General features: G+C 47.2%; 1 long non-coding RNA gene across 4 annotated transcripts in view; it reads left to right on the top strand.

The window, feature by feature from the left end:
• LOC142061051 (uncharacterized) overlaps positions 1-2,024 on the top strand; it is a 28,915-nt gene extending 26,891 nt beyond the window's left edge. For all 4 annotated transcript variants that reach the window (XR_012662033.1, XR_012662034.1, XR_012662031.1 and 1 more), the window contains one exon: positions 541-2,024. This is a non-coding gene — a long non-coding RNA (uncharacterized LOC142061051). The remainder of the gene's footprint in view (positions 1-540) is intronic.
• The last annotated feature ends 23,473 nt before the right edge of the window (positions 2,025-25,497 follow it).

Raw genomic sequence — 25,497 nt, 5'->3', positions numbered from 1 at the left:
GGGGTCTGTGAAATGGCTGGCTTGATGAGGCCAGTGGTGGAGAAGACTGAAACTATACCACTTGTCTGTCTCCTGGTCTTCAAAACTTCATACTACACCTGAGGATGGGAATAAATATGAAGTGAGGCTGGTGTCAGAGGCCTGCAGGAGGCATGTTGTGGACACCAAATCACTCTTAATGTGTCTTTTGAGGAATCTGCTGTTTATTTTCTGAACTGCTTAATTGTGCAGTAGTCACTTGAGACCTACATTGTGTTTTATAAGAAAACGTATCAGATGAGTTTTTAACCAGAATCCTGCTCTAGTGATCAAGCAGGAAAAGGAAAGATAACTTTTATCTGTAGTTAAGGCTGATATATGACCCAGAGTGCTTGAATTACTGAATGCTTTTCATATTGCCAGTACTACCATTGATTTAGATGTCCTCAGGGCTCATGTGGTGATATATTTTAAAGACACTGTATTTTTCATCTTCTGCTCTTACATCTCTAGCTGGATTTACTTTTCTGACAGAAAACTTGGATTTAAAATATTTTTCAGATGAACACCAGTGCTGCTTTGACCTGCTTTTGAACTTAAATGTTCTGTCTGGAGTAAATGAAAATGTTGCTGTTGAGCTGTAGCTGTCCTGCAGAAGTCTGGCAAAGTTTGAGTAACCAAGGCAAGAGAAAGTTACTTCCGCATTTAAAATGTATATTTTGGGGCATATAACTTTTTTGCAGTGTACCAGCATCATGGCTGTGTTTCAGGCTGACTTTTGCTCATGCCATGCACTTAAGGCAGCAGAGGCAGGAAGAGGAGTTCTGGCAAAGGGGAGGGGGAAGCTGCCCAGCTCCCCAGCTGTGCTGTGCCTTGCTGGTCAGAGCTGCTGGGCGGGGGGGAACAGCTCTTGCTGGCAGCCCTTCACCAGGAACCTGGGAATTGAACATAAATTGTGGAGGGCAAAGAGGCATCTAAAGCTGCTGATATGTCTGAGCAGATCAAAGTGCCACAGGAGCAGCAAGAGCCTGGTAGCTGCTGCAGCCAAACCAATGGGGAAGAAACAGTGCCCTCGCTTTGCCTTATATTTCCATGGGCAAAATGAGCATGGCATGCACTCTACCCACTGCAGACCAGGGAGGAAGGCATACTGCTCACTCTGCCTGTGTTTTCTTTTATTCTGTTGCTTCACCATCTGGCAGCTAGTGATGGGCAGATAAGCCTTATGCCAGGGGTGGGCAGCTCACCTGCTGCACCTGGCAGGGCTGCCTGCTGCTGGCAGTGAGTTGGGAGGAGGGACCTGCTACAGGTAAGAGCTTCTTCATGATGCATTTGCCTAAACTAATCTGTAACTGCAAAAGCAGGCTTCAATTAATGCAGTTTTGCTTGTGCAGGTTGTTAAAAGGCAATGTTTAAGAGCTGGGCATGGTGGGCTTAGCTGTTTCCATGCTTTGTGGAGCCCAGGTGTGGTTTAAGTCCTGTGTGGGCTGTGGGGGAACCTGTCTGCTCAGTTGCTTTCAAGCACTCACATGAGCTGTAGGATTGAGAATGAAAAGTTATTGGTTTATGACAGTGGCTTCTAGTGTTCTCCAAATGCAGAGCACAAGTAGGGAGGCTGGGGGTTATGTTCCTGACCGTGGCACAGTGGCAGTAAATATTGGTCTTCGCAATAGACGTGTTGAAAAATACAAATATTGGTTGGCTTGTTAATTGCTGAGCCATGAGTGCTGTTGCTTTAGTGTCTGAGTACATGATGATGGTAGCTTGGTGATCGACTATTTTAATGTTTTTAGATACAGTTCTTTTAAGCATTTTCTAAGTCTGTATTTCTCAAACAGTTTTTTCATAGTTACACAAATATTCTGATATGTTTTTAGTTTGGGGTTAGGTTTTTTTGTTTGTTTTGTTTTAATGAGTTTTGCTAAAGATGAATGCTGCGTGAGTACCAGACAAGATGTTGTTTCTTCTTGTGGTAATAAGTTATTTATGTAGTGCTTGGGTTTCCTTGTTCTGTGGGCTGAATAAATCACATGAGCTTAAACCCCTGATCGTTTCTTTAGTGCTCATTTGTGTGTTGTAAAATTTCTGATGATTTTGTAAAAGTACATATATTATTGAGTAATTTTCCTCTTTGGTACTTCTTCCTTTTCATCCTTTTGTAGTGTTTAATGGGGTGTGACGCTGTTGGGGATGTAAGCAGAACATGTAGAGGGAAGAAAATTTCCATTCTCAGGTCTGTTATGAATGAAACGATGTACAGTGTTGGCTTGACAATACTTAAGCTACATTGATTTCTTAGCAGCTTCTTAATATCCCTTCAGTGAGAACTAACTGCCCAGAAATGCTCACTGCCAAATTCTGGCATCCTTGGTAATTATAATTCCTGATTTCCTGGGTAACTCCTTGACTCAAGTGTCAGTAACTCAGAACTGTTGAGTTCTGATTGACTTAAGGTATGTAACCTGGTTTCATTGCTGGTTTTATGTATTGGGGCTACATTAAAAACACTAAAGTTGCAATACCAAATATTTAGAAGATGCTGAACTGAGGTTCCAGTTCAGTCTCATCCCTGATACATGTGACAGTTATGCTGTATTCCTTACATATTGTTGTCTTCTGTTGTGTTTGATTATTGTTCACTTATTTGCACAGGGTGTTTGTCAAAATATATCTAGGGTGGTTTAAAATCAAAGCTGCCTTATGTAATAGAGGCAGAGTATGTTACAGAAGTTGGAAGGCGTCCTCATAGGTAAGTCTGCAACAGACTCTAATTCTCTAAGGCTATGTGTTAAGCCCAAGAGCTGAGAGACCACAAAAAAATCATGATGCTCTTCCTGGAGTTTCTTGCCTGTCACAGCTTTTCTGTGTAACTTTAAACCATGTAAAAAGTGCCTGTAACTGGGTTCTATTTGTGTAAGGATTTCTTTATTTTTAGTTGTTGTGGTTCAGCCTCAGCTGGCAACTGAACCCCACGCAGCCGCTCGCTCACTCCCACCCCCAACCCTGTGGGATGGGGAGGAGAATTGGACGAGCAAAAGAACCTGTGGGTTGAGATAAGCACAGTTTAATGATTACAATAAAATAATAATAATGATTATTATAATAATGACAATAATGTTAATATAATAAAATGGAAAAGGAAGGGAAAGGAAAAAAAAAAACACAGAAACACGAACGATAGAAACACAAACGATACAACCACTCACCACCTGCCGACCAACGCTGCCTGTCCCCGAGCCGCGATTGCTTCTTTCCTCCCCTGGCCAGCCCCTCCCAGTTAACATACTGGGCATGACGTTACATGATATGGAATATCCCTTTGGTCAGTTTGAATACGCTCTCTTAGCTGTGCCCCCTCCCCTCCCGGCTTCTTGCACACTCAGCAGAGCATGGGAAGCTAGAAATGTCCTTGACTAGTACAAGCACTACCCAGCAACAGCCCAAAATATCTGTGTGTTATCTCAACATTTTTTTTTCCATGCTAAGTTCAAAGCACAGCACTATACCAGCTAGAGTGAAGAAAATTAACTCTATCCCACCTAAAACCATGACAGTAATATAATTTGGTATGCTGGCAACGGGAGCCCCGGATTCTCCAACTTTTTTGACATCAGTGACAAGGGATGGATGTCAGAGAAAAGCTGGAGGAAATAGGAGGCTGCATGCAGTGTGTGCTAAATGCTGGGTGGTAACCGATGGGACTCCTTTAGTTATAATCCCTACAGTAAAAAAAACCCAATGGCAAATAAAATGATGCATTGCTCCTTATCGAATAGGTAGTCACTTAATTAGCAAAGCAGTGTGTTTTTATTTAAATATGCACTCTTGTAATTGGAGAGCATGCCATGCTACACATGGGTGTTGGAGAGACCTCATGGTGGACCATACACCTTCAGCTCAGACTCCTAACACCTGAACACTTTGCTCTGCATCCGTAAAGCTTTGTGAGGCTTCCAGTGGTATGAAAACCAAACAGAAGCATCATTGTATTTCTTTATTTAGTAGCAATTTCCTATGCAGTTAGGTGCAAATCAGCTATTGAACAGTTTTGCAATGTCTGCTCAGGTCTTCTCTATGGCTTTTGGAGGGAAGAGTGCTAGACTGTGTAATTTTTTGTAATTAGCTGTGTTGAAGCAAGACACATAATGCAAATAGGGTGAATGGAAGTAGAAACTCTTCTTGGAAATGCATCTGCTGCCTCTTGTGACCTACACTGAAATTGCAACAGCAGATAACTTGCTTCTCATGGAAGCCATGAGGTTTCAGTCCTGTTCATCTTTTGCTGTAAGTATTTAGGCTCCCACTGAAATTTTTGCTACTGAAAACCATGTGGAAAGGTTGGATGCAGAGACAGGCCATGTGCCGTAGACTGAGCACTTCTAAGTGACAGAAACCCTTTTTCCGGTGAAACTTTCAAACAGCAAAGCAGTGAGGTGTAAATAGCCAACAGAGTCAGACAGAAACATGGTCTTTGTTAAGTGGACTCAATCAGCAAACACAGCCAAAGGCAAGAGCTGGCTGACTTTTGCTGCACATTTGGGTACAAAGAAGGCAAGTTGTGTTTCAGATGGGAGATGGTGCTTTGGAGCTGCAGCTGGAAGACTTAGTGCTCTGCTGCTGTGAAAGAAAGAAATACAATCCTTGCATGGCTTGTTTTTCTTTTGGTTCCATTAGCAGAAGGGAGAACACTTTTACTGGTGCTCTTTTCAGAGAAAAAAATACTAAATTGCCTGTTTTGAGTCCATATTTTAAGGAGGATTTGGAGGTATGTTGGGAGCCTATTAGAGGTCACAGAAACAAACTGTGGCTGTGAAAACAAGCCTCATGCTGTTAAGTTTTAAGAGATTGATTTTTCTCACAAAAAGATGATTGGATGTGATATGAGTGTCCAGGTACCTCAGCAGAAGAAAGACATCTAATAACTGGGAAGGTTTTTACCCTTTCTGACAAGGATGTAATATGCCCCAAGGTACAGGGGTTTACCCATTGAATTGACAAATCTTTTTTTTTTTCTTTTTCCTTTTTTTCTTCCATCCTTGTAGGGACTTGCCAAAACTACTGTTGATGTGTTGGTTTCTCTGATGCTGAAGTTGAGAGTTCCGAGGGGTTAATTGCTTTACAGAAGTCATCTGGATGAATGGGTAAAGCAGATAATCTAATGATCTGGGATTACATCCCTGGCAATAGCTGAAGTGGGGTTATTAATTACTCCTGCCATTGGTTAGCAATCATTGCTAGTGCCTCCGTCTGCAGCTCCTGCCTTTCCAATCAGGGTTGTCACACCTCTCCTGAGCTTGCTGAACAGTTCCTTCAGTGCCTTTGTTTTCTCCAGCACTGAGCCTTTCCTTCAAAGTGGTGCCACATGGCTGGAGTCCCAAAGCAGTGACCTAGGGGTGAAGGAAGGGAAAAATGACCCTTTCTACACCAAACTCTGCTCTGTGACTTTTTAAGTTGTTCACCCACAAACATACCTGTCTGTGCTCTGCTTCCTCTGAGTGACCTGCTCACAGGGGCCCTAGTACTGGTTTTCTGGCTTTGTGGGAAGGGGCTGTGAAGGTTAGGAAAGCTGTGACTTTCAAGGAAGTGGGAGATGTGAGTGGCTTGTTAGGACAAATGGGAAGCTTCAGGGTTATTTTAAAAGTTTTTGTTAGGCATTTCCAGGCCGGAGCAGCACCTGCGTGGGCTTGACTTTGCTTCAGGGGTTTGAGAAAGCCTAGAGATGCCGAGGTGCCTCAGCTGTTGGTGGTGGAGACAGATACCTGCATGAAACCCAGAGATCACCCGTGTCCTCTGAGAGCCGCGCGTGGGTGTTCCGGCTCTCCGGAGCTCACGGCGCAGCCCCGGGGGAGGGGGAGTCCCCATGCAGCCGGGCGACGAGGAGACCCCGCTGCATGCGCCTGCTTCCGCGGCCCCGCCAGCCCCTCCCCAGGCCTGGCCCTGGGGTTTGCAGATCCCACGCTCCCTCCCATGCTCGGGTCCCCCCCCGCCCGCGCGGGAAGCGGTGGGGGGGGTGCCGCCTCTGGCCGCCAGGGGGCAGCGGCGCACTGGGAGGCGCGCGGCGGCGCGGGGCGTAGGGGGCGGGGTCTCCCCGCGCGCCTCAGCTAGAAGGGTCGAGGTCGGGTCCGCAGCGTGGGTCTGCGCCAAGCCTTGTCATGCGTGGGTGTTCCCGGCAGGGCTGTGTGAAGGGGCCGGACAGCACAGGGCGCGGGGAGGGAAGGCAGGCTTAGCGAGGCCCGTGCTGGCGGGGGCGTGGGTGCTGGGAGCTCGCTTCTGGAAGCCCTCAAAAAGAGAAGGGGGGGGGGGGGATAGCAATAAGAGAAATTACAATAATGCGTCTGAGTCTTGTTCAGCTAGCGCGGGATGGCTGTCATGTAGGTCTGGACGTTTATGTCAAAAAAAAAAAAAACCCGCTAGAAGTTCTTGATAATTTCGCTGATACCAGTCTGTGTATAAGCACTGTATTCTACAGTATTTTTATCCATTCAGTATGAAGCCTGTTCTGGCAGATGGTTAAGGAAAGAATGGAAAAGTAGAGCTACATGACAGAGGGCTTTCTTCCCCAGACCGAAGGGCACCTCGCAAAATCCCCTTCCCGTATGTTTGAAAGCAGCAATCTGAACAACTAGGGCTGTGCGTAGTGGGTCAGAGGTGCCATGGGCGAGAGCTGGACGGGGGCCGCAGCCCTCAGGCAGGGAACAGAGGAGCAGCTTTCTGGGGGCTGCGCTTCTGGGCCAGCCCAACAGCTGTGTGTTGGCAGCAAGAGATGCAGGAAGGCTCAGTAATACCATGAGGCTAGGAAAATCACTAGCCCTCACTTGATTAAAACTGGAATTTTGATTTTAAGTTGTTTTATCTGGGGAAAATCAAAGGTCATTTTCTATATCTACATCTGTGCTCTGTCTCTGTTCTGCCACTGAAAGCTTGCATAGCTGAACTGGGGAGGAGAGGAGCAGAAAGTTGTTTCTGGGTTTCTTTGACATTTCCTTTTTCTACTTCCTACCTAGAGCATTTACAAGAGGACTTGTAATGAAAAGAAAAATTTAGTTAAAATGGTGGAAATTTCCATTCAAACATTGAAATGGATTTGGGTCAGAAAGGGGAATGCTCTTTGCTAGCTGTCTCTTGAGTTTTAAAAACAAACAAACAAAAATGCCCCCAAATCAGAAACAAACACCCCTGCCTCTGCCCACAGCCCCAGCCTGCCCCAGAGGCGTGACACCAGTGTTTAGGGGCAGTGGGACCGACAGGCAGGTATGCAGGAGCACAACACCTCCTGTGCACAAAGCACTGCACCCACCTAGGCATTACAGAACCTGTAGAAAATTGTGCGTTACTCTGATTTGCTATGGTAACACGTGGTAAACTCAGGCTGGCTCATCTATTAAGAATCTCCTAAATATGCTACTGAAAGATTTGTTAAATGCAACAGCACTTAAACAGCTGTTTTTTCCCCAAACTTCTGCAAGTTGGAAAAGACCCCTTTGCACATCAGGTTCTCTCCTGCCTTTCCGCAGTGGTAAAGTGGGCTTGAAAACTCTTCACTTGCAAGCCCCAAATGAGGCTATGAAGGGAAGAGTTTAATTTCATTTTTTGATGTGGGAAGTTAACAAAATTAGCATTAGCAGGCCCTGTATCACGAGCACCGTGTGAGGCAGCTCACTGGTGCTGGGCTCTGTGGAAGCAAGGTGCCCCAGAAGCTGCTATTTTATACAGCTGTGCGACCATTCTTGCCAATTTTGATAATGAAACCGATCCCTTTTAATTTCTTATTGGGCAACTAAAAAGTCTCAGGAGAAAAATAACTGCTCCTTTCTCTGCAGGGTGGACCATGGCTGTGGCTGAGGGGTGCACCAGGGCTTCCAGGGAGGTTGATGCATCCAGCATCCCCCTTGCAAAGGGCTAAGACCTGGCACCAAAGTTCTACGAAGGCAGAACCTTTCTATGCTGCTGGTGTACCGTGTGCTGGCCTGGGCAGTACAGGGCACCTCATGCCAACATCCTGGGTCTGTCTGCCCCAGGAAACTGCATCCCTTCAGGAATGGAATAATTTTTTACTGTGGAAAACAATTCTCTGTCCTAATGGTGTGCAAAGTCACCTCCTGTGCTTAGGCACAAACTAAGTTACCTGATTAATGTTAGTGTTCATCTGTCCTTTCAGCCTTGGCTAATTTTAGAACTTGGAATAAGAATGACAATGGATTCAGTTGGTCAGAAATACCTATTCTGCTTTGAATACACTGAGCTGGATCCAGATGAATTTCCCTACAGAGGCAAGTTGTTTAAACTAAGTGGATTTTGGCCATGTTGTGCATCATCTGCAATTAGCCAGCAGGGCAGTGCCCCACCTGGGAGCCGGTGCTGAGCTCAGCTGTGATCCTCAGTGCCTGTCCTGTGCGTAAAGAGCCACGGTGCCCCGGCGGTCACCCTAATCTGCCTGCCAGCCACAGCCTTCCCCATGGGTACCCCATGGGTACCTTGACCCCTCCTGATGGTAGAACTACGAGCTCCCTAGAGTTGCAGGCTGGTTTTGGTATGGGTAGTGTTCATCTGTGGTACCCTGGATGTTTTGGCGGTTTCCATTTGAAATTAAATTGTTATGTCAAAAAAGTGACATAGCAGAATGAGATAACTGGGGTGTTTTGGAGAAGAACCAGGTTTGGGGGCAGGGGAGTTTAAAAATTTTTTGTCCATAGGTAAAAAGGGATAGAAGTTCCCTCACAATCTCTTCCTGATACATTTGCATTTGGGAGCCCCTTCCATGGTTGCATGTCCCCACCACAGTGCTGTGAGATGTGATTATGCCACCACCATCACAGGCCTGCAGCAATGCACCGTCCCTGGGAGGGTACCACAGCCGCCCACGCCAGTGCATAGGGCTGTACAGAGACATTGGTATTTCAGGAAAGTCTTAAAAATAATTAAAAATCCATCTGGACTCTTCTTTAAGAAAAATGAGAGAAAAAGAATGCAAGAAGGAGGAAATACCCCTTCTCAAGTTTGATAACCCCCTCTGTGGGGGGCTCCTTTCATCCTGCAAAGCACCTGCCCAGTGGGGATACAGCCATGCTGGCCCCTGGGCACCCTTACCTTGCAGGTTGTCCCCTGCCCTATGCCTGCCCTGGTTCCCAGGTTAGCTGCATGCTGAGCTGATGAAAATGTTGGAGGTGAGAGTTTGGTGTTGAGGTCCAACCTGAATGAAGAAATGGTGTGGGAGCGTATTGCCATGGATCAATGTAATTTCTTTGCTTCTGTGATCTAAATACGTGCTTTAATAATTTATTAAGGGGGAGTGTCTAGCAGGTGGGAGGGAAATGATAAAGGATGGTTTAACAGAAAGTGGTACAGGGCAATAAAATATTGAAGACAGTCATCAAAAGGTGGGTGATGTCCAAGTAGTTAAAGATGGGGGACTGAGAAGGTGAGACAGGCTTCGTGTGTTGGGCAAGAAGCACTGCAGGACTCTTAGAAAGTCCAGTGGGTCCTTTGTTGTTCTATGCCTTTTCATGCAGATCCTAAAGGGAACAATGGGTATAAGGGTCTTTCATCTATGAATTAGATTTAAATTTAAAAGAGATACAAAAGGACATTTCTAGTTCTCAAAATTCATCATTCTTCTTTCTTTTGCTATTAGTTCAGTTCAAAAAAAGGGTTTGGTTTGGCTTCAGCTGCTGGACTTGGGGCAGAGCGTCCCCAAAGCAGCCCTGCAGGCAACCCAGCACTGTCAGGGGCTCAGGCGTACACAGCTGTCGGTGCCACCCACTCGCCATGCTATGCCAGCCATGCTTGCTTCCCTCTTGTCCTAGGGCCCATTTGTGGAAGAAACTAAAAGCAGACAAAAGCTGCTCTGAGATGCATTAAAGGGAAACATCTTCAATGCTGACACTGTTCCTCCTCAGAGGGGAAAAGGACTGAAACTGCACAGCAGTGACAGTATTGGGGCAAAAATAGCAAGAATGGGTACCAGGAGGAATTAATCGCACTTAAACTTCAGCAGATCTTGTTCGGGTGTTTGAAAATAAGTATTCAACTGAGTCTCATCAGGATCATAAAAAGTGGTACACTTTAATTCTTCCTGAACCTCGTTTTCTGTACTTGCAGGGGACCACACACAGACTGACATACAGGGAGTGCAGGTCCTGTTCTCACCATATCTTTGTATTTGTTTGTACAAAAGCCTTTAACATAGATGTCACCTGGTAAACAGCAAGAATGGAGGGCTGTGGGGTGTTTTTTGTCTTATGGTATCTTTAAGCACTCTATAACATAACACTTAGGTTCCTGGACATAATTTTGCATGAAGTAGCACATGATAGAAAACACTTGGTCTGCCTGTTGGACAAGGACTTTCCTGAAATACCAGTTTGATTTTTCTACTGGACCAGAAATTTCTTCCTAATAGCCCTGAACATGTTTCTTAACCATGGGGTCTCTGCCTCTGGTGATGGGACAGCACTCAGGCTTCTGCAGGAGTCAGGCTGATGATGGAGATGTACAGAAATACCGCAGAGAATTAACTTGTTTGCACCCAGCAACAGTAATCATAGGGAATTGTAATTTGCATTGATTTTCTATATATTTAATGTTCTTTAAAGTTTATTCTGCAGAAAAGCGGCATTGATCTCTTATACAATTCTGGATCCTGGCTGTTTCAGTGCAATGTACCCAGTGATCTCTTAATGTATTTCTTTTCCTATTAATAGTACTCAGTGATTAGTATACAGTAATTGATTTAGTAAAAGCTGTTTGGAGGCCACATTTTCTAGGAAGTTCTTGCAATTTCACAGTATCATTACTTTCATTCATCTCCAATTACGATTAACACACACCCCCACACACCCCCTTACCAGGCTTTAGTCTCCTGAGTTTGTGTGGTGCTTTGGAGCTGTTGGTTGAAGGAGCCCCACAATAGGGACAGGAGCCAGGGCAGAGCAGCTGATGGGAGTAATGGCTTTGCTTTGTATACCTGTCAGCTAATGCTTAACTAATGCAAAATTACTGTCAGTCTCCTGCAGAACTCGCTTTCCTCTCCACCTGAATGCATGATGACTCCATAGCAAGGAATTTGAAATAAATGCTTAATGGCCAGACATTTAGAAAATCAGGAAAGAAGCAGAAGTTTGTTATGGTGGTTGTTTTGCCAGCTTTCCCAGCCCTCATGACAGGTATGGGGCAGTGGGTGCTAGTGGTGCCAAGTCCTCCATGGCACTGGTGGTCCCTGGGCAGCCTTTGCCCACCAGGCACTGGGCATGCTGGGATACAGTGCTGCCTGGGGACACCAGTGACTGCTGATGCCTGGGAGATACTGGCCTAGTTTGGGGCTACCTCCCCTTTAGGGGCAGCTCTGCGTGCAGGAACCTGTCCCCAGTGCCAAGCTCCTTGCTGGCACAAGCAGCATCCCAAAGCAGTGCTGGTGATGTGTGGGTCTTCTCCTGGGCTGTGGTGCACCCTGGAGCTGCTGCAGCACTTCACCCCAGAGAGCAGAGCAGTCCCTGCGCTGAGCTCTTGTTGCTCAGTTTGCAAACCCCTCTGGAACCATGTGGGAGGAAATATGTTTTCTAAATGATAGTCATTACCAGCTAATGGGGATGTTAGCAAACGGGGTGAGCTCAGACACAGAGGTGGCCAAGCATTGGCCGGTGAGAGGGCTGTGCCGCTACAGGGGCTCAGCAGGATGTGGGGGCTTGCTATGGGCCACTCTGAGACAGCCAATTCCTCCAAAAATGACTGCTGGAAGTGGTGACTTGTGACTCGTGACTCAGTAGGATGAGGGCAAATCCAGGTGACATCTCCTTGCAGTGGGGACTATGTTCCCATTCCCTGATGTCCCTTCCCGCCCTCAGAGGGACCCCAGTGGTGTATGGGAATGTATGAGTGTTCCCATGCTGCTCTGGGGCAAAGTGGTCTGCATTAGTTTTCATCAGTTTGGGCTTGTCTCTGCTGGGGCAATGAGGGACTGTGGTGGCCGGCAGCCTGACCTAGTGGCATGGTGACAGCCGAGGCAGGCCATGCTTTCTGCAGGTACTGCTGGGATCAGAGGTGGCTCTTCATCCAAGGTCCAGTCCTCATAAGGTCTCTGTGGCACCTGCACCAAAATAATTTCTCTACCTGCGTCATCTCTCACCAGAGATGTAAGATATTGAAAACCAGCTTCAATTTCCCTGCTTTTTGGGAGGAAGGGTTGATGTGCACAGAAAAACTTTAGAGGCGGAAATGTTTCCATTAGTGCTGACGACCAAGTTGGGTATCACCTTCGTCAGCAAACTGTGGTATCCTCATTTCATGCTTGGTGCAATAGCCGTGTTGGATTATGACCGAAGGAAGAAGGCTGGGCTGAGACATCTGCTGCAGGCGGTGGCTGCAGGCTCCTTGGCACAAGGGTGGGAGCACCCTGCTATGCAGGAGGGTGTTCCTGACCCAGTGTCTTTAGGATTTTTATTTTTTTGTTGTTGTTTTTTCCCCATGCACTACTTTTCAGCTAGCAGAAAACATTCAGGAAAATAATTGTATTGGAAAAATTTCAATCTACCATAATTTCTCAGTACAACCACCAGGGAAAATACAGCCCCACATACAAATATCGAATGAGGTTTTAGAAACAAGTGGTGTCAGAGGTGACTAGTGTTTAACCTTTGAAATACTGCATAAAATGTGTATTTGGAAACACAAACATGAGCTGAGAGGACGGGGCAAAGGCTGGGGCTGCTGAGCCATTATGCTGAAGTTGGTGATGGCAGGCAGCTGCAGCACGAGCTGGTGACCAGCTGCTCAGCCAGCCGTAGCCTGAGCAAAAAGTTTCAGGATGTACCAGCACACAGCCATGGGATGTGCTGGGAGTGCCCTCCTTGGGAGCGCAGCCAGTGACCTGACCCGCGGCCGTGCCCCCACCAGCCTGCACTGCCACAGGTCTCACATTCATTTCGCCCACATATATAGAATTATGTACACGCTGCCTGTTGGAGGGATTGTCTGTAAGGTGATATGCAGGTCCATAAGCTGATGCCCAAGCTTGCCCTGGCAGCCCGCTCCTGACCCCAGCGAGGGCACAGGATTGCATCATGAACCAGCCCTGGGTGCATCTCCCACTGCCTCCATCTGCAGGGGTCAGGCTGTTTTTGCAGGAGTTGGCAGAGCTTCCCACTGGCTTGTTAATAGCCAAGCCTGGAGTGAGTCCTTGCTGCTTGGATTTAATATGGGCCCCAGTTATTAACACATCTGAAAAATGGAAACAAGTGAGATACCATTTCCAAGTTGCGCTAATGGAAGCATCATTCTGTTTTACTTAGCACAGGCAGATATGGTCATTAAAACAGCTTTAAACAAATACCCTGTGCATAAAGCAGTCCAGGAAGCAACTGGACACCAAGCCTCAGTGTTTCTGCATCCACTTGTTTGTCAAGATAGTACAAACGATGATTAACTAATTTAAAGAATTAGTTTAATAAGGGCTTATGCTTTTTGAAAATAGATTTGAAAGTTATTTCTGAAAGTCTGTCTTTGAAGCACATGTTGCATACGTTATCTGCCCAGAGTGCCTTGAGGCTGGTACCAGGCTGGTCTTCATACCTGAACTCGCACCATTGCTGTAGAAACAAATTGCAAAGCTATTAATTTGTCATGCACTTCTAGTTCACTTCTCTCCACTGTGTCTAATCACAAGCTTGGGGACATCTCCCTGGTGTGGGCTGTGTCTCAGGGCTCCTTTGCAGATCATGGCTCCTCCAGCAACTGCTTGCTGTGCCTAGGCCTGTTAGTAATATGGCTGAGGCAGGGTGAGCGCTTTGGGTTGGACTGGGTGGAGTTTGTGTATCCTTATACCTTGTGCCACACCACCGTTGCTATGGCTGGTGCTTAAACTGGGGAAGAAAAAAAAGAAAAAGCAAAAGCTAGGAGATCAGGAAGGGGCTAAGCAAGTGTTCTGTATGTCCTTAACTACCCCACAAACTGACTCCACTGCTGGAAATCAGCAGGGTTGCCACCCTGCTCCCCAGGCCATACCAAATGCTCAGTGGCCTGGCAGATCTTTGCCATGTGAGGAATTTTTGGCTTTGTGTATTTCCAAAGAAGGTAACCTAAACTGCTTTGGGAGGGCGTCCTGAGTCCTGATGCAGGTAGACTTCCACAAAGCTCCCAGGGCCCAACTACTTTGAATTCATGGGCCAAACACTAAATTTCTCAGCTTTAGAGCCTGGTCTTCTGTAATCTGCCAGTGCAGCAGAAACAGGAGCTCTTGCCCAGCACAGTCCTTCTGCTATGAGAGATACACTTGCTTTTTGCCCTGGAAGTTCTCAAAGTAATGGGGCTGTAGAAACTGTATTTTGGAAATCCAGACTTATTGTATCCTGCTGATTCAAAATCCAACTTTCTCCTTTTACTGGTAAAGGGATGTTTTTTCCTAACTGCAACCACTGTGAGCCAGCCCAGTGGTCAGGCTGGAGCAATTCCTTTTCAGGGATTGCCATTGATAACAAGATGGCAAATCTTTTTTTTGACCAAAAAGGCCAAATTAGGCCCTCAGAGACAGCTATGCCAATGCAGCTGAGACGTGCACACCTCCAGCTGTGATCAGTGCGGCCAGAGAGACTCCGGTCCCCACCAATTCTGCGTGACCGACTCACTAGTGTCACTGGGTTGAGTAACATATGGTCTATTGGCAGGTAGGGCAAGTACAGTTGTTGCGGATAAAGGGTCAGCCATATCCTGTACCAGCTTCCATCAATTACAAATTAAGAGGAATTGATCTTAGCTTTGGACAATGTCCTCAGAAAAACTATTATAGTAACCACAGTGACCCCCACCCAAGTTTCTACTCTTGGGTCTCCTAAAGCTGTGCAAAATGAAGGGATGTTTGCTCAGCTTTTACAGGGCTCATGCAACTCATTGTCTGCCAAGGAAGTGACAAACATGGTACGCTTATCTAGATCCATCTGGGCCAAATATTAGCTACAGCCATGTCCAGCTGTCAAATGACTTAATTGGACCAGAGGCCCCCATGTGCTCCAGGGTTTAGATCTCTCCTTCAAACACTTCCACACTCTGCCAATGCATTCCCCACAGCGCTATCTCTTGTCTCCTAACAGCCACGGCTCTAATTGTTTTGTTAAGTTTTGTGCACAGTTTGTAGTATCCGTTATCTCTTTTACACTGTCCCTTTTGAAGGGGAGGCTCCATGCAGGCTCATTTGGGTAGTTCCAGCAGACCTGAAAAGTCAATCTTCACCTTGTCTTGGTACAGCACCATCTGCAGAAATCAGAGCATAAATGTAGAGTGAGAAAGGGCAGCAACAACAAGAGCAGAAGAAAGCAGCATGCCTGGGAGAGGGATATGAGGAGAAAAAGAAAGAATTTTCTTTGATGTATTAGTTTCCTCTTATTAGTATCCATCTAGTGGTGCTCAGGCTGACCTGTCCAAAAGTTAGTGATCCACACACAATCCACTCCCAATAGTGCAAAAGTACAGACATCACAGAATGAAAATAGCAGAAGTCAAGATGAAGGAGGAAACCACGGGCTGCCAGGTATGAGTGGGAATAACCTAAGTTCACCCAAGTGGCAGAGGTACTATCTTAGTTTGTGGAGAGTGAGGGAAGAAATGTCTTAACAATCTCATTCTCCCACCTATAAGCACATCTCTTCTGTATTTTCTATACTGCTACTGATAAAGACTGCCCACACTTAAAAGGACGTGGCAGGGTACAAGGTCAACCTTACATGATCTCCTCTAATTGTGTGGGTCTGGCTGACCTCCTTATTCCAACACAAGGAGGGATAATGGCAGGCAGAGATGACAGGGAAAAAGACGGCCAAAACTTTTCCTGTCCCTGTGGCAGGAGACTGCCTATGATCACAGAATGCCATTTCCATGATACAGCCTCTTGGTACGCTGGCTCCTCACTGCTGCCCATCAGTGACAGCAGCCTGCACACACTGCCTGTACAAGGGATGTGGCAGAAGGCGCAAGGTGTTACACACCCGAATTAGCCTGGCCTGCCTGGAGCAGATGGCAAGCTTACATTTGCCCTGCTTTGGCTTTTTGTGCCTCTGCCAAGGTATTGGGTTGTTCTGCTGCATAGAAGAAGGGGGGAAATACACACCTGTGCCGTGAGCCAGCCCTCTGCTATGTGGCCGCCTCCTTTGGCTGCAGGTCCTGGAAATCCTGTCTCTCTTCAGCTCAATTTCTTGATTTAGAGGGTGCTTTTGTGCTGCAGAGGGTGTTTTGCTGATTCCTGGGAGATCTGCATGTGGGTGACAGTGATAACTCATCTCCTGGGTGACCACTGCCCAGATATCATACGACAGCCCCCAGAGCGCATCCCCTCCAGACCAGAGGGGAGAGTCTCTCACAGCTCTCCGCAGCAGCACTTGCACAGCTCTTCCCAGTGAGTTTCTTGAAGTCTTGCTGGTCCTGGAAGGAGGTATGTTGGGCATTGGTACTAGCTTAAAAGTTTATTTGAATTGCTCCCTGGAGACAATGCCAGCTTTGTGTTCAGCTCTGCTGGAAAGAGATGAGAAGAAATTTCACAGACACAGTAAGTCAATATCGGCGCTCATAGGTATCGCTTCATAATAATTCCTTTTGACAAATGGATGTCAGTTCTCCAGAAACTTAGATCAAAAAAGCAAAAAATGAAAACTTGCCGCAAATTTTTATTGCTGATGCTTCATGTACAATCACAGGGAATCTAGACCATCTTCTTTCTCAGCACTTGTTTTCCTAAGGAGATTAAAATCTAATAAATGGACATCAGTAAAATAAATCACTGGCTCTTAAAACAATGGAAAATAGTATCACAGGGAACAATTATTCAAAACCACTGAACAGTTCTGTAAGGAGGAAATGTGTTTTTAGAACAGATCTATCTGAGCTAGAAGAAGCTGCAGGATGGGCCCTATAGGTCTGTAGCCATGCTGGCCCAGGGGCTGGGTTGCTAACAGCAGCAATGTGATGTGCTCTGAGAAATCCTGGATGGATGGGCAGTGTGCTCTTCCCTCCTGCAGCAGGACCACTGGTGGTGACAGCTCTGGCTCCTCCTCTGCAAGCACCTGGAGGCTTGAGGTACCCAAAGGCTGGGAGTCCTCTGTGTCCACTCCCTGTCCATAAGGTCATAAATGCACTTTGGAGCATGTAAGGTCTATCCCCTTGGTTTCCCTGTTAACTTCTTGCCCTTAGGAAAGGTAAAATGCTATCTGTTTCCAGAGGAGCCAAGTGCCTGTGATTGCCATTGACTCTTGTGGGAGAGCTTGTTTGCAGTGATCCTCTCCAAAATGCAGACTCATTTATACTGTGTGTGAGAGGCTGTCTACCGGAGCTTGCAAAGGCAAAATGGAAAACTGTGCTGTCTACACAGAGGAGGCTTTATCAGCTTTTTTCCAGATTTGTCATGTTTACCTGTCACCTGTGAGCACATGTGACCTCCCAGACACCCTGGGATTCCTTCCTTTTGTGAAACCTTACCTCCTGGCAGGTGGTGATAGTGGGGTGCTCTGGCTTCTTGGGGCTGCACCCGAATTTTGCAGGGAAATGTAAATTGTGTGAGGTGAGCTCTGGAGCTCGTTGCTGGCAGTGCCCATGCATCACAGGGCTGGCTGTCTCTGCCACCCTGCTTATCCAGAAAGCACAGAACCTGCCAGTCTTAAAAACTCCCCAAGGAGGAGCCTGCAACTCTGAAATGTGCAGGACTGAGCAGATATCCACTTAAAACTCAAAAAGGTGTGTTGATAAACTTTGATATGAAGGGATTTGGGAAGCTTTAGGACCAGGTAACCACAGGAGCACAGGTTTGGAGGGGATCTTGGGAATGGTTCAGTCTGTCTGCCCGCTGTGTAACAGGACCAGGCTTATCAAGACTATTGCTAGCTTCTTGCCTGACCTGATAGAGGAAAAACCAAGAAAGATAAAAGGGCTGGAATGGAAAAGCTCTTCCTCAATGTCAGGCTCAAATCTCCCCTGCTGCCATTGGAATGCATCATCCTTGCCCTGGAGCAGGACTGGTTTGCTCCCAAAACCCTTTACCTCCAGGGAGATTGCAAGTGTGACCTCCCTGAGCCTCTTCTACTGTAGACCAAATACAGTCACGCCATTAAACCTGTCTTCCTAGGTCATATTTTTAAGCTGCTCATGGCTTTTACTGTTCTGCTCTGGACTTTCTGCAGCTCATGGTTGGGTGACGGTTTTGCTAGTGCCTGGCATTGCTGCCACTGGTGCCTGTATGCTGCTGCTGACTTTTCCACTTGTATTGCTCAGCAGGGGTGGGAGCTTACCTTCTTCAAGCAATTTTTCACTCCCGCTGAAGGAAGTGCCAGCAGTTGAAGCAAGAGCACAGCTAGGGCTGGGCTTGCACGCTCCCACTTCCTGGGCAAGTGCTGGCTGCCGCCCCCTTGGCGGGGAGTGAGGGGACTCAGCCTTGTCTGTGGCTGGCATTAATACCATCGGAGCTGGCTTCTCAGAGCTGCACAAAGGTGAAAGGGATCCGGTTGCCTCTGCATGTTGCAGGGCATCGTATAGGTACAAAGCCTACAGGCTGCATCTATCTCCTGCTCTTGTGCTGTGTGTGCTCCAGCGCCATCTTCTTGCACACAAACCCTGATGTATTTAAATTTCATTAGTAAGACATTTAGCCTAATGCTTGCGCTTGTCAGTAGCTTGCAAGAGCTTTGCCCTGCCCTACGGAGGAGATTATACATCAGTCATGCTAGACCTGTTTCCAAAAGCAGCCTCTAAATCTGTGCACTGAAATTGCTCTTGCAAGTGCGTGGGTGAACAGCCTGACCGTGCCAGAGTGCTGGCTGGTGATTGCAAAGGGAAGGTGTATAGAAAAAGCTTTGAATGAACAAGTGTAGAGGTCAACCTAGGGCTGTCTTAGAAAAAGGAGAGCATTATATCTTCTTTTCTAGCTTTTATTTTCTGCCAGGCCACATATATCGAACAGCGCTCTCAAGTCATTTGAGGGTTTTAGGGTGTGCTAACAGAACAAACGTAAAGATGCTATTTATTAAGTAAAGTTATGGGGTGACATACCAGCATGGTGATGATACAGCAGCTCTAGGTGCCCAGGACACCACATGACCACAGACCCATGCCCCATGGCACAGCTCCCTTCCAGTGCTTGCGGGCCACCCTGAATAAACCCTATCCCCTGTTTTTTACTCCAGAGACTTAGTGCTCAGCTGCTGTAAGCTGCAGCTAACAGCTCATGGTCCATAGAGAGCTTTCCAGTTCCACTGCCTAAACCCTAAGATATGCCCTTAAAACTTATGTTAACAATAAAATGTGAAAATATTGTGCTGGTTTTGGCTGAGAAGGGGTTAATTCTCCTCACTGTGGGGGTCGGCTACCTTTCCAGCTTCCCGCGCTCTGCCGCGTGGCGGGGGGGGCTGGGAGGGACAGGGCCATGGTGGGGGCGGCTGACACCGACTGGCCAATGGCAGGTTCATTCCATACCATGTGACACCATGACCAGTATATTGAGGGGGGGCAGTGGCAGCGCGGAGGCGGCGCGGCGTCGGGTCGGCGGGCGGCTGCAGCGCGTGCGGTTTGTTTCGGCGGTTCGTTCCCCCCCTCCCCTCCCTTCCCCCTCCCCCGGGGCTTTGCGCCTCTTTGTTCTCCTTTACATTGCATTTCTATTGTTGTTTCTTTTAATTTTAATTATTAAACTGTTCTTATCCCAACCCACGAGCGTTACCCTTCTGATTCTCTCCCCCATCTACCGGAGGGGGAGTGAGCGAGCGACTGTGTGGGGCTGAGCTGCCGCTAAACCACAACAGTCTTTTTGGCGCCCAACGTGGGGCTTCTTCAGCACGTGTCACCTCCTCCTCTGGTGATAATCCAAAATCTTTGCCTTCTGGCCAGTCCATAATCACTTCCAAGATTCCTGGGCAACTGGGGTTTCCTACTCGAGCCCGCTGGGTGATCAGTGCAACCCATTTACTCCATGTAGCATCAGTTGCATGGTGTGCAGAGGGGATGTTTCCTTTGAACATCCAGCTCAGCACTGGCAGTCGGGGTGCCAGGAGCAACTGTGCTTCAGTACCAACCACTTCTGAAGCAGCTCAAACCCCTTCATATGCTGCCAATATCTCTTTTTCAGTTGGAGTATAGCGGGCTTCGGACCCTCTGTATCCCCGACTCCAAAACCCTAGGGGTCGACCCCGGGTCTCCCCATGTGCTTTCTGCCAGAGGCTCCAGGTAGGGCCATTCTCCCCGGCTGCAGTGTAGAGCAGGTTTTTTACATCTTGTCCTGCCCGGACTGGCCCAAGAGCTACTGCATGGACTATTTCCTGTTTAATCTGTTCAAAGGCTTGTTGTTGCTCAGGGCCCCATTTGAAATCCTTCTTTTTCCACGTCACTTGATAGAGAGGGCTTACGATCAGACTGTAATTTGGAATATGCATTCTCCAAAAACCCACAACGCCCAAGAAAGCTTGTGTTTCCTTTTTGCTAGTTGGTGGAGACATGGCTGCTATTTTGTTGATCACATCCATTGGAATCTGACGACGACCATCTTGCCATTTTATTCCTAAGAACTGGATCTCTTGTGTGGGTCCCTTCACCTTACTTTGTTTTATGGCAAAACCAGCTTTCAGAAGGATTTGGACTATTTTCTCACCTTTCTCAAAAACTTCTTCCGCTGTGTTGCCCCACACAATGACGTCATCAATGTATTGAAGGTGTTCTGGGGCTTCTCCCTGTTCCAGTACAGTCTGAATCAGTCCATGGCAAATGGTAGGACTGTGTTTCCACCCCTGGGGCAGTCGATTCCAGGTGTACTGGACGCCCCTCCATGTGAAAGCAAACTGTGGCCTGCACTCTGCTGCCAGAGGGACTGAGAAGAATGCATTAGCAATATCAATTGTGGCATACCACTTGGCTGCCTTTGACTCCAGTTCATACTGAAGTTCTAGCATGTCTGGCACACTCAACGGTGGAGTGACTTCATTCAGGCCACGATAGTCTACTGTTAGTCTCCACTCTCCATTAGACTTCCGGACTGACCACATGGGACTGTTAAAGGGTGAGTGGGTCTTACTGATGACTCCTTGGCTCCTCAGTTGGTGAGTGAGCCCATGGATGGGGATCAGAGAGTCTCTGTTGGTGTGATATTGCCGCCGGTGCACTGTTGTGGTGTCAATTGGCACCTGTTGTTCTTTGACCTTCAGCAACCCCACCACAGAAGGGTCCTTTGAGAGACCGGGCAAGGTAGACAGCTGTTCAGTTTCCTCCGTCTCCAAGGCAGCTACACCAAAAGCCCACTTGAAACCTTTTGGGTCCTTGAAATACCCTCTCCTGAGGTAGTCTATGCCCAGGATGCACGGAGCCCCTGGGCCAGTCACAATAGGGTGCTTCTGCCACTCATTGCCAGTTAGGCTCACTTCGGCCTCCAGTACAGTTAGCTCTTGGGATCCCCCTGTCACTCCAGCAATGCTGATGGGTTCTGCCCCTATATAGTTTGATGGCATTAAGGTGCACTGTGCGCCGGTGTCCACTAAAGCTTTATACTCCTGTGGGTCAGACGTGCCAGGCCATCGGATCCACACAGTCCAGTAAGCCCAGTTATCCCTTTCTTCCACGCGGCTGGAGGCAGGGCCCCTCTAGTCCTGATCATGGCAGTCACAACTCACTTCCTGTAAATGTGAATCAGGAGTCCCTCTATTACACTTAGAAATAAAATCTGCGCTTCTATTCCTCTGTCTGGGGACTTGCTCGCTGGAAACTGGAGCAGCAGCTTTGCTGGAAGAGCCTCCCTGAGTGACTGTTCTTCCTTGCAGTTCATGTACTCGTGCCTGTAGGGTCGAAGTAGGCTTGCCATCCCACCTCATCATGTCCTCTCCGTGGTCACGCAGGTAGAACCAGAGTGTGGCCGGTGGTGTGTATCCCCTTCTTTGAGCCAAAGGATGCTTATTCCCAACAGCTGAGACACTGTTCTGTCGAGGTGGGGAGTAGGACAGATCTTCTTTGAGTTGCTTGACCTCTTGGGATAGTTTCTCCACAGCAGAGACTAGCGAGGAAGAGATATTTGTGTCGTAATCCCAGAGTCTATCTATCACCTCTGCCACCGTTGGTGTTTCGTCATCTTTCCAGGACATCACTGACAATGAGTTTGCATGTGAAGATGGTGCGCTCCGTACAAACTTCCACCACATGGGTGGTGTGCACTCGGCTTCATCTGGATCTTTGGATGACCGTTGATCGTCCAGGTCACCATAAATCATCTCAAACACAGCTAATTCCGTGAGATACTGGATGCCTTTCTCCATAGTTGTCCATTTTCCTGGGCGATATGTAACATCTTCTTTAAAGGGATACCTTTCCTTCACTCCAGACAGGAGTAGCCTCCAGAGGCTGAGGGCTTGTGGTTTTTTTCCAATTGCTTTGTCAACACCCCCTTCCCCAGAAAGGGATCCCAATTGTTTGGCTTCTTTTCCCTCTAGTTCCAGGCTACTGGCCCCATTATCCCAGCATCGGAGCAGCTAGGTGACAATGTGCTCACCTGAACGACGGCTGAAATCTTTTCGCATATCTCTCAACTCGCTTAAGGCCAGGGATCGGGTGGTCTCTGTTTCATTTATTACTTCTCCCTCCTCTCCCCGCGATGGCCCTGGTTCTTCATCATCCCGTTCTAAACGAGTTGATGTCCGCTTCCAATAGTTCATCTTGTGTATGGGGCAACTGATACTGGTACGGGTTTATTTTCTGAGCTAGCTCCGGTACTTGTTGTGGGGGTTTGAGTGGCTGCAGTGCCTGTTGTCAGGGCTGGATTGTCTACAGTGCCAGTCACTTTGCATTTCAATCCAGAGACATTCTCTTCCCCCTGGGGGCACTGAATACTGTTGAGCAGGGCTCGGTACGCATGGGCCAGACCCCAGCACGTTGCAGTTATCTGTGTCTCTCTGGAGTTCCCAGCGTAACAACATACTTTCTCCAAATATTCTACTAGTTTTTTTAGGATTCTGCACTTGTTCAGGGGTGAAACTCCAAAACACTGGGGGTGCCCACTGCCCTAGGTATTTGCCCATGCTATCCCACATGCCCTGCCACTCGTAACTATCAAGCCTCGGGGCAGATTTCTGGGTGATATTCTTAAGTTGCTTAGTCAAAACCAAAACAACATGCCCAAAAACTAACAATAAGTGCACCTTAACCATCCAAGGATGTTCAAGATACAAAAACGTTGTTGTAACAAAGGCACAGACATCATAGAACAAAGTTGCAAAGGTACTATTCTGTATTTCCTCCATATAAAATCTCTCAGAGGAGGAGGTATAATTGTTAATTGCCTCAACAAGGTGGTATCCGAAGTACAGTAACGGTTTCAGCAAAAACCCCAAATACCAGATAAAGCTGAAAACGAGTGTTTGTATAACAAATCTTGTCGGCAAAACATTACTAATCACAGCAGAACACAGCAGACTCAAACAACCAACACCGATTTTTAACACCAACTGCAAAAAGGACAACACGGTGCTGTGACCAGCAGCTGTTGTTATCTCCAACCCTTGAGCCCCACGTTGGGCGCTAAAAAGACTGTTGTGGTTTAGCGGCAGCTCAGCCCCACACAGTCGCTCGCTCACTCCCCACCGGTAGATGGGGGAGAGAATCAGAAGGGTAACGCTCGTGGGTTGGGATAAGAACAGTTTAATAATTAAAATTAAAAGAAACAACAGTAGAAATGCAATGTAAAGGAGAACAAAGAGAGGCGCAAAGCCCCGGGGGAGGGGGAAGGGAGGGGAGAGGGGGAGGGGGAACAAACCGCGCCCGCCGACCCGACGCCGCGCCGCCTCCGCGCTGCCACTGCCCCCCCTCAATATACTGGTCATGGTGTCACATGGTATGGAATGAACCTGCCATTGGCCAGTCGGGGTCAGCCGCCCCCACCATGGCCCTGTCCCTCCCAGCCCCCCCCGCCACGCGGCAGAGCGCGGGAAGCTGGAAAGGTAGCCGACCCCCACAGTGAGGAGAATTAACCCCTTCTCAGCCAAAACCAGCACAATATGCATATCCAGGTAAAGGCTTCATGGAGGATGGAAGCATGAGGCTCAAAAATGTCTTAACTATATAAATACTTTGTTTAATAAAAGGGTAGTTATATATACATATAATTTACCAAGGACTTCCTAGCTGCCTGGTTTCCTGAGTGCCATGGTGGTAATCTTGGCATAATTACTAGGTAGACAGAAAGACAGGCAGACAGATTTAGCCTTTAGTGTAAAAGAGCTTCTTAAAGCTGGAGTGTTGGCATGATTTTCTAGTTTGTTACTCCCTGTGCTGTGCAATCATACTGGGCTGCACATCCTGGGACACTGGTACCAGATGGTGGTAGGGCACTTTGAAGGTCTACCCGTAGTATGGGTACCATTAAATAGTCTTTCTTCAGGCTGTGCAGGATTCAGTAGTGTGAAATGGTAGTTGTGGGTATGACTGTGGGGGGGAAAAAGAACAAAAAATATTTTGGAATAAATGCATACCCCAATATTTTAAATTTTGTTGTTTAAAAAACAGCTTACTCCCCAAAAGGTTCAAGACAAGAGCCACCCTCCTTTTACCTTTCTGGCCAGCAAGGAAGCAGGCCTCAGTAACCAGCAGCCCAAAGAAATTAGAATGTAACTCAAAGAGAGCATAAAACCTACAGCTGGCTATAAATCACAAAATTTAACCTCACATTCCAACTGTGCTACATTTTCCAGGAGTACATTATTTTTCAGACTTACATTTACCATTCTGAAGGTTTCCAGAAATTAACAGGACGTCTGTTTATTACAATGTGGTGCTGTAAAAATTCATTTTAGTTACTGTGTTTGTGCTGCCTGAAATGGCATGTCTGTGACTGCTCTGATCTGTATAACCACAATTTGCCAGCTGACTTGAAAGCTATGGAGACATCTGAAGTGTTTTTATTTAATACTGAGTGTACTTGAGGACTGAGATTCGTTTCCCATTTTGGGGTGGGTGCTTGGCCCTGGCCTGCAGGACGAGCAATGAGTGAAAGCGGGACCTCACATGGGATGCGGGTCCCAGGAAAGGGATGGATGCTGAAGCAGTCACTCCTGTCCTGCCATTTGAGCAGGCTGTTGCGCTGCAGTGACAATGGGTTTCCTTGATGTAGATACTACAGATCAAACATGTTTAAATTTCTACCACAAAAAGCATCCAATGCTTTTACTTGGGGTATCCACCATGGAGAGTACTATTTTTTCCAGATAATTTTAGGCATCATGAAAACCTAACTCCTTCGGGTTGCTTTTGGTGCCACAGCCTGAGAAGGTACAGCTTGGTGTCAGTGATCTGTTTTCCACAGGGGCTGCTGCGATGTGCACTACTCCACGCAGCTCCAAAAGAACTGGGGCTGCTGTAATTAACATAGCTAAACCTTGCTTCTTGTGTCAGTTAATTCCTTATGTTTATACGGTGAGGAGTGCTAAAGGATAGACTAAAATATGCCATATTTTAAAAAGTATAAAAAAGGAGAAAAAAAAAAGGGAAAAAAAAGGCAAGAAAAAAACCCAAAGAAGCTGGGATGAAACCAGC

Source organism: Phalacrocorax aristotelis, chromosome 8, assembly GCF_949628215.1.
Source record: "Phalacrocorax aristotelis chromosome 8, bGulAri2.1, whole genome shotgun sequence".
Taxonomy (NCBI): Eukaryota; Metazoa; Chordata; class Aves; order Suliformes; family Phalacrocoracidae; genus Phalacrocorax; species Phalacrocorax aristotelis.
Note: the sequence above shows the minus strand (reverse complement) of the source record. Positions and strands in the feature narration are given on the sequence as shown.